Raw genomic sequence first — 10,304 nt, 5'->3', positions numbered from 1 at the left:
TTGCTGTGCCTTATAATTATTATTATATAGGAATCAATATTGAAAATCAACAGTACAGGCCATCACGTTCAACTTTCGCTCCAATTCCTTAAACTAAATCATGTGCTGCACTTATTAATGAAACATTTTCTTGTGAAGTACGAACCAAATTATAAGGTGTTTTCGGAAAATTCCGCTCACGCAAGACTCAACTCCAATAGTGAACTAACTACCCATTTTACATTTTTCCATAAGAGAATGACTTATGCCATATATAAGGGCTATTAATGAAACTGAACGCGCGCACACACACACACACACACACACAAATAATAATAATAATAATAATAATAATAATAATAATAATAATAATAATAATAATAATAATAATAATAAAAACTCGCCTCAAAAGTAAACTATCATATTCTCATCTAAGTTATTTACGACACATTATAGTAATATTAACAAAATATTTGTTTATGAAACATGAACAATATTGCCTTTTTTAGAAAACAGTTGGAAAAAACTCACTCCCCAAAAATAAACTACTACTCGTATATTTTTTTCAGGACAAATGAGTTATGACATATTGTCAGGTTAATAATAAAATATTTATTTATGAAATATGAACAATATTGCCTGAGTAGTTTTTCAGAAAATCATCCAAAAAAACTCTCTCCTAAGAATAAACTAGCCCTTACACATCTCAAAACAAATGAGTCATGCCATATTGTCATGAAATATGAACAAAATCATCTGAGTCGTTTTTGGGAAAAGTGTCCTTACAACTCACCCTAAGAATAAACTATTCTCGCACATTTTATTTATATATATTTCATTGTTAACCTGACAATACATATGAGGGCAAATAAGTTATGCTATATTGTCAGGTTAACAATGAAATATTTAAAATCACATGAGTCGTTTTTGAGAAACTCGCCCGTAAAAACTCAAATGCAAGAGTAAACTGCTTTTCTCAATTTTTCTCAGAGAAATTACTTATGCGAGGGGCATACTGAAAGTCGTGAGCAACATTTTCTCACAACCGTATTCTTTATTTGTAAGTGAAACCAAATATATCATCTCAATCTACAGACCTTTCTTTCACTTTTCCACATAGTCTCCGTTTTTTTTAATTTAATTTTTTTTTCACATATTTTCCCCATCGTTCTGCATGTTTGAAAATACCCTTGCGACAGAATTCCGCTCCAGTTGCCCGTAGACACTGACGCATTGCTTGCCGAATATCCTCCAGTGTCTTGTAGCGATTGACTCGCATCTGTTCCTTCACAAAACCGAAAAGATGGAAGTCGAAGGGTGCCATGTTGGGGCTGTAGGGAGGATGTGGAAGCAAATCTCCTGATCTACTCTATAGTGGCACGTGCAGTACGCGAACGCGCATTACTCTGTTCAAGGATGATCTTTCCAGGACGTTTATCACACAAGGCATGATGGAGATTCAAAAGTGTCTGGATGTAGCGGGCAGAATTTATGGTTTGTCCAGGCTCAAGTAAGTCAACCAGAATGCAAGCCTGTGCATCCCAGACGACGCTCCCCACAACTTTCCCTACCGATTGCAACGTCTTCGCTTTCTTCTTCGGTGGCTAATTCAAGTAGTGTCATTTCATACTCTGGTGTTTTGTTTCAGGTTCATAATGATGGAACCAGTTTTCATCTCTAGTCACAATACTCGTCAAAAAGTCATCACCTTCATGTCGAGATCTCTGAAGACGGGTTTGGGCAATGGTTAGTCTCTGACGTTTGTAGTCCTCGGTGAATAAACGCGGGGCCAAAAGGGCATAAACCTTCCGAAAACCTAAGCTGTGGATCATTTCTTGCACTGCACTATGTCCAATACCAAGTTTTGCAGTGATTTCATTCACAGTGATACACCTATCTCACGTAATCAGATCATCAACCTTTCCCTTGTTGCGTTCCGTGGAGGCAGTTCGAAGGCACCCGCCACGAGGCTCATCTTTTACTTGTGTTTCCATCCTTAAAATGTTTCACAAACTTCCTAACACTGCCGGCACCCATGTACACATCTCCATATGCACGCTGCAGTCTGCGGTGGATTTCAAAAGCAGACTGGTCCTCTTTAGCACGGAATTCAATCACAGCACGCTGTCGAAACGAAACATCTTTGCCCGCCATTTTGGAAATCCTGTCTGTGGTCACGTGCTAATAAGAAACAGCGTCAACGTCTGGAAAGAAAGTAAGTCTGTAGATTGAGATGATATTCTTGGTTTCACTTACAAATAAAAGATTACGGTTGTGAAAACATGTTGCTTACGACTTTCAGTATGCCTGTAGCACAGTATGGGGTTGTTATTGAAAAACTGATTTATGAAATATAAACACAATCGATAGGGGTTCTTGAGAAAATAGCAAATTTTAATTTTCGCGCTTCAGTAAACTACGTTCATTTCTGGGAGTAGGAAGAAAATTAAAAAAAAAAAAAAATCCCTCTGTAGAATCACATAAAAACTCCCAGTTCAAAATTTGGTCACGATGCATTAAACAATGATTTCTAGGCGAATGTATATCAGAACGAACGAGTGAACAGACGAAGAGATATCGAAAAATTACTTTTTCGGTATGAACGGACAAAGAAACGTGAAAATCCGTTGAAATCTCATATTCGATTTTTTCATGATCACCAAAACTTTCTTCTCTCCCTTCGTCAGTCGAAAGTAGTATAAGAAAGTTGTTCCAGTTTTTACTCCTTTTGGTTTCAGAGCACAATAGGAGCTGAGACGAAATCTATTCTTGGAATCCTGTATCCATATCAAAACGACGTTTCGCCTACTATTATCATTTTCGCCTTACGAGAATGAATATTGAAGCCGTACAGTTGCAGAGGTATAGTTCTTGTAGTACTGAATTCATATAAGGAAACTGCTTTTCCCTATCTATTGAATCATTCCAAATGAAATTAACCAGTAAAAGATTTTACACCCATAACCTCAGATTTTGATGAAACTTGGCATGTTTGTTAATTTTATGGATATAAGTAAGCCAGGCAATTTAGTTTTAACAGCCTATTAAGGTTTCTGGAATTTTGTGTTTTTTATCGATTGAGCAGAACAAACGCAACTTTTTTTATACAGAAAATAAATTATATCGTCTCCTTTTAGCAATCAAACCTTGTTTACCAATTTTTTAGGGTACACATCTATATATATGAAACTAAAAAAAAATAATAAACCAGCAAGTATCTATACATGGTAAGAAAAAATCCTGAAGTGTTAGTTAAAATGTTTTACTATAAAATGTTGTTAATCATCATTTCGTTATTTTTTCTTACTATTCAAAGATACAAATCATTTGACTCACTTATTTTCTTGAAATAGCCGGACATTCTATTACTTTATTTAAAAAAAAAAATAAATAAATAAATAAAATAAAAAAAACTTTCATTTAACCAGTTCTACTAAGTACGTACCAGAAATCTAGGATATCGTCAAATGAGTTTCTAGCAGACTCCTTTGCGCATTCCTGATTCTCTTCCATTTTGACCTGAACGAGATGCCTAAAAGTAAGAAATAAACAAATAAATACCAACAGATAAAATCGGATAAGGACAATGAAGTAAACTCAACCTCAATTTCGAAGTTCAACCATTAAAGAAAGATTATTTACATTAAGTTCTACTTTCATGTTATTTTTTTATCAGTTTAGAATTCGCATTATAAAAGAAAATACAGCTGATTTAAATAAAAAAACTCAAATAAAAAATCAACAAAAATGATTATTTAGTCTACGCATCGGGGCTTTAAACTGAGTTCTAAGGACAAATCATGTAACAATTATAGAAGACAGTTAGATAAACAAAATTAAAAAAAAAAAAAAAAAAAAAATGCTCTAGCTCCAATGATTACGGAGCTATAGTGAATAATAGAAACTGCTAAAATTTCGGCTTTCCCCTCCTACCCCTCCCTTCTCGTGTCTTCCCACCCTGACAATGTGACAAATGATAATAACTATGAGCAACATCCCCAATACTGGACTTCTCTATTTTTCTACCATCAACAAATACGTATTTATAAAAATTCTATTTTAAATAACATTAATATTAGGAATAAAATTGGACATGCTTAGTTGTACAATTAGTTGTTAACCAAACAATAACAATACACACAAAATTCAAGGTAGCTTACACAAAACTAAATCAGATTTTTAGAAAAATTTGTAAAACCTAACAACCAGTTATGACAGTATACTTGCAACCGCCTGGGACCGATTGATTAGTGAATGCAAAGTTCTGTCTGCTGAGCAGACTTACTTGTTCAGACATGAAAGCTTCATGTCTAAACAAGTTTAAACACCGAAGCCCCAAGTTTAAACAAGTATACTTGGTCAGTAGAAGAGCACCATTTAATGACTTTGTTCTAGCTAGAGTTTTTGATTGCTTATAAGATTTCTTGAATTAACAGTTATCATTGAGTTGACTAGTGCAGGGTTCCTACTGATCCGGAGATATCTATTTCCCTGACCTTTGGCAGGGAATTCCCTGACTTTCATGACATGTGTCGGATGAATTTAACATATAAATAAGGAATAAATAACGATAAATATTTATATATGTGAACATTTATTCTGTAGGGACAAATAGTATGCAAATGCTCATACGTACATTCTACTTACCTCCCATAAAAATTTCAGCAATATTCCATACTGTGATCATTAATATGTATTGTTTCTTTGCATTCTCTGCAATAGTGTCACTAATCTGATTTGATGTGTGCAAGATCTGAAGTCAGTCAGAAAATATATCTTATAAAATTTCCCTGATTTCCAGTCTTTTCCCCTTAGTTTTCCCTGATTTCCCCGACCAGTAGGAGCCCTGTAGTGTAGAACTGGTTTTTGACACTAAATTAAATTACACTGCAACTGTTCTTACCTTAATTAAACCTGATCGTTAAAAATAAAGAAATCAGTTACCTTATTTTTAAATAATCTCAATTAAAATACAATTATGGATAACTTTTTAATAACATTTGTTATTTACAGCCTAGTTTACAATATGAAATTTACTCTACTATTTCAATTATATACCAAAAGCCACTGATTGCTTAGAATTCGTTTTTTTATTTATATTTTTTTGTATTACTGACTTTTTGTTTTATTTTAACAGCTTTTCCTTAATTTATTACATAGATCTTATCCAACTTTATTTAAATGTGGTTGATATGTGACTTTTTAATTCAGATTTTAATATAATTTTACTGAAATTGTAATTTCGATTTAACTATTTCAAGACAATCAAGTGATTTTTATCTTTGAGGTGAGAAAAAATAATGCGTGAAACAAAAAACGTTTATTTCATTTTTTAAATTTCATTATTATTATTATTATTATTATTATTATTATTATTATTATTATTATTATTATTATTATTATTATTATTATTGCATGTGATAAAGCATATCTTTTACAAGAAAAAATGAAATCTTTGAGGTTGACGTCCCACGGTTATGCCGGCTAGGCTAAAGGAGACGGTGATGATGAGAAATGACGGAAATGGTGGAATGAAGAAAGTGGGAGGAAACGGGAGAACCTTGAGGAAACTCATGCACATGGTCTTTTTCCACCATAAAATTCAATTGGCGGGAGCAGAGATTGAACCCGGGACCCCATGCACCAGAGGTGAACGCTCTACCACTGAGCCACCGTGGCCCATATCTTTTACAAGAATAGATATTTTTTTAATTATCCTTTTTCTTTCTGAAGATAATCCATTTAACGTAGAACTCAGTATTTTATTTTAAAACATCTATAACTTATACGGGAACACTGTAGCCTAGTGTTTCGAGCGTTGACTCATGCCCGTGTGGTCAAGGGTTCGATTCCCGGCCGGTGCTTCCCCAATTTTCGGTGTCCACCCAGCGTCGTGAGGCAAACTGGGAAGTCACGTGAATAAAAGACGTCTAGAAAGCTCCCGATACGCCGGTTAGCGATAGGGTAACGCGGCCCGTTGATCACCCGTTCGTCGCTAGGTTGGACGTAGTTCCATTAACTGCTTAACAGATGGCGTGGAGCGGCTCAGGCCCACAAATCGGGCCGTTGCGTCAAGTGGTTTGGTTTCCTATAACTCATACGTCAAGAGTTTTTCTATACATTTTCTTACGTATTGTATACGCATAAAAATTTTCATCAACACAACTGGTAAACAAAGACGACATAATTTATTAATATTAAAAACGATGCATTTCCTCCGCATGATCGATAAAAACTTACCGTAAAATCTTAACTGCTTCAAATAAAGCAAACAAAATATATATGCTTACATAAATCGATAAAAGAAACAATGTGCCAAGATTCATCAAAATCTGAAATTACGGGTGTCATTGCACGTGGCTGAACTGAAATGGAATAACCCTTTTACTGCTTGTCCTAATATGGTGATCAATGTTAAAACCGAAAAATCGTAGTTTTCAACTAATAACTCTTGGGATGCTGAATTCATACCTCGCTTTCTGTTTTTACTCAATGAAGATCACTGGTGAAACCGGAAGTGGTGGCACATTTTTACCATTTCCGGTTGCAATGGAGAAAAAAACTTGAGAGGCAGCACTTGATCTTTAGGTACGGAACTATATCAGAAAACTGCTTCTGGCTAATTATTATCGTTAAAGATCAGGGTTTGCCCAAGTGGGCATAGCCCGAAAAAAAAAAACCGCCGTTTTTTCGAGTTGCACCCACCTGAAAAAACCCACTTTAAAACCCACCTAGGTTTTTGAGCTTTTTGTTAGTATATTACAGTATATTACAGGGTGGATTGATTTAAATCAGTCTGATTTAAATCACTTGATTTTTTTAATAAAAATCGTTGATTTAAATCGAATTCCTAAATAATGAAAATAAGTAAAATCGCGTTTCTGTTCTGTTATTTCGATTATGGAAGTTAATAATCATAATACAATGAGACTCAAATGTACAGTATAGTATGAAAACAAGTGTCATGCAGAGGATGATTAGGGAAAATCCCGTTTTAAACAGGTAACGGAGCAATCCTTCTTTCTTCTTTTCGTAACATTGGGTTTGGGTTTTAAAATCGTTAACTATTCCAACGGGGAAATCACCATCGACATTTAAGACGAAAATTTCTTTTTTCTGCGTGTCTGTTTGTTTGTCCTCAGATAATAGGGCGTATTTAGAGGGGTCCTATCCCCCCTTTTTTTGTTAATTTTATAACTTTATGTGAAATTTATGTATTTCATGCCGCAAGGTGGTTCTGAGTTTTTAAAAATAGACCCCTGCCAAATATCAGTAACTTTTGTGAAAAAAAGTGTCTTTTTGATAAACGTTGCTGTACTTTTTCCTGAATGCTTGACCTTTTAAATTATATCACCTATTTTTAGGTGATATGGTAGAATCTTCATTATTCAATTTAAAAAGTACCAATAAGGCTTTTTACTTCGTTTTCTGTAAGGCTGGAGGCATTTTAGAACACGTTACATATGCTTTCACGCAGGGTTGGCTGGTTTAAACCATGCAAAAAACGAAAACTGTTTGTAAAAGTGTAAGTTTTCGTAAAATCTTCCACACACATATTAGTGGGTTATCGCATGTCACTCCCGCATATTATTCCTATTATATTCAAATTTAAATTCCCCATTCATTACTCAAAGAAATTAGCCCTATACTACAAAAGCAACTTTTTTTGTAAGGTTATGAATGTTTCTTTTGTGATTTTTTTTTAATAGTTCGTTATTATTATGCAACTGCAATCAAAGGAAAATTCTAAATATTGTATCCTTTTAGTAATGTTTACTATTGATAATATACATCAAAATATCGTACTTTGGGGAAGGGGGGTCATACAAACCTCCCGAGAGGCATTTACTGAAATCAGAAATATCTTTGGTATCTATTTATGTATAAATGGGTCAGAGCCAAAGTCGACTCAAATAATTCTTATTTTTATTCACTTTTCTTACTGATATGCAAATTAAGTCGTTCTATTTCTTTAACTTGGACTAATCAAAGTCGTAGTGAACTAATGTGGACTAAATTAGTTCTGTACTCTGCAGTATTTTGAAACTGTCCATATGTAATTCTGTATAATGGTTTCAATTGTGCAACTGTTTATCTGTTTGTCCTTCTGAAATGACTCTTGACAATTAGACAATCATATTAAAAGTATGTAAAGATTAGTACAACGTATCAGGAGTCCTTCGTGAATGAGTCGGCAGACGTATCGCATTTGTGGCCAATTAGTCCAGTTTTCAAGTTCAAATGGAGGACAATTTGTTTCGGATGTAAGAGACGAGAAACGGTTTGGACTCCGCTTTGAGCTTATGTGATCCGTTCCAGCACAACCCGGTTGTTGCATAATAACACCAAAGTGAAACAAACTTATTTCTGTTCATATGTGATATAAATACATAGAGTAAATTATTTAATAAAAAAACTGGTTTAAACCAAAAAACCAGGTTTAAACAAAAAAAACTGATATTTTGTTGTTTTTTTCAATGAAAAACATGGTTTTTGCCAACCCTGCCACGCCTTTCTGCGTTGAGGCATAGTGTGTGATGATGTCATAAATTTAAAAAGATATTTTTGGTTATGGGTATTATTATTATTATTTTTTGGCGGGTTACATTTTGCATTCAGAAGACTGAAATTTTGCACACTCGTTCAGTGCACCCCTTAATAATTTTCAGATGTTTTCAGATCTCTGTGTGGAAACAGCGGGGTCCAGAGGGGCAAAAATGTTTAAAAAAGGATATTTAACAAAAATAACTTTTTTCGTGATTTTCCCGTCTCAGATGAAGACATATGAATGGTACCGTTTGAAAGGCTGTTCTATTCTGAAGAAAATGATGTACGTACTATGCTCCTAGGATAAATAGGGATGTCTCAGGAAACTGTTACCTGAGATCCTGTTTTATACGCGAATCTGGGGTATTTGGGGAATATTATTTTTCACGGGCTTACTTTTGCACCTACAAGATTGAAATTTTGCACATTTACTCAGTGCACCCCTCAGTATTTTTCAGATTTGTTTCAGATCTATGCCTTAAAACAGGGGAAGGGGTCCACAGAGGTATTTTTTTTTTAAAGACATTTTTAACAGAAAATTCCTTTTTTCGTGATTTATTCGCCCAGATACATGATGAAGACATTTGAAGGGTACTGTTTGAAAATTTGTTTTATTCTGAAGAGAATAATGTACAAATCATGATCTTAGAATAAATAGGGATGTCTGAGGAAATTTTTATATTAAATCAGGGTCATCTGGGGCATTATAGGAATGTTCTTAGCTCATTGTTAAATAGTTTCCTCACTCTTACTACTCAAAAGAGAAGCTTGAAATTTTGTACACACATTTAGTACACCCCTTAGCATTTCCCAGTTGATTTTGAGATCCGTGCTGTAACACAGGGGTATCCAGAGGGGACCAAATTAAAAAAAAAAGTTAAAAAAATGACGATTACTCTCAAAATTTCCCGCTTCAGGGACATGATAAGGAAATGTGAATGTTACCGTTTCAAAAGCTGTTCTATTCTAAAGAGAGTGATGCATGTACCATGATCCCAGGATAAATAGGGATGGTGATGTAGCTGCTTGACTGAAAGTCTATAATTGACCTTTAAAAAGAGCCATAATTTAAAAGGGTTAAGAAACATTGTTTGGGATTGATATAGGTTAACGATTGGGGATAATTCAAAATTCAACCCCAATACTTTCACTTAAATGGCATAATTAGCATTTAATTCTAATTCCTAATGCTTTATCTTCAATTCGCGACTTGTATTATACCAGGAGAAAGATTTGATTTAAATCAAAAAAATCGATTTAAATCAAAAAAATCAACAAAAATTATTTTTATTAAAAAAATCATGATTTTTTTTCCACCCTGGTATATTATTGGTACAACTAAGGTGATCACATTGAAAGTGATTTTTACCAGATTTTGGACTTTCCTTGGGAGAATTAGATGCTTTCATGTTAAAGTATACAACAACATTCAACGTTAGAACTACATAAAGTTTTAAATGGAATGAATGAATAATAATAATAATAATAATAATAATAATAATAATAATAATAATAATAATAATAATAATAATAATAATAATAATAATAATAATAATAATAAAAGCTTACCTTAACTCAACGGCGCCGACTTCCCAAAATTTATGTGGATGCATATCAATGGTGGGATATATTAACCTATACGCTTTCAGGGAAATCTCGATATTTGATTAATTAATTTTTAGTTAAAATCTTTAATGGACATTGTCTTAAAGGGCTGCGCTGTGATAAAGTAAAATATACTGCTACTATAAGGATAAGTTGGGGCTCCCCTATCTCAG

The 10,304-nt window shown here is 33.8% G+C and overlaps 1 protein-coding gene across 1 annotated transcript in view; it reads right to left on the bottom strand.

Annotated features, from left to right (window-relative positions):
- Positions 1-10,304, bottom strand: part of LOC145671264 (general transcription factor 3C polypeptide 1) — a 36,973-nt gene that overhangs the window by 12,259 nt on the left and 14,410 nt on the right. The window contains exon 2 of the mRNA XM_081740193.1: positions 3,425-3,511. The gene's annotated coding sequence lies outside the window, so the exon portion shown is untranslated. The remainder of the gene's footprint in view (positions 1-3,424; positions 3,512-10,304) is intronic.

The sequence above is a fragment of the Thermobia domestica genome, chromosome 15 (assembly GCF_964235325.1).
Source record: "Thermobia domestica chromosome 15, izTheDome1.hap1.1, whole genome shotgun sequence".
NCBI lineage: Eukaryota > Metazoa > Arthropoda > Insecta > Zygentoma > Lepismatidae > Thermobia > Thermobia domestica.
This window is presented reverse-complemented; position numbering and strand designations above follow the sequence as displayed.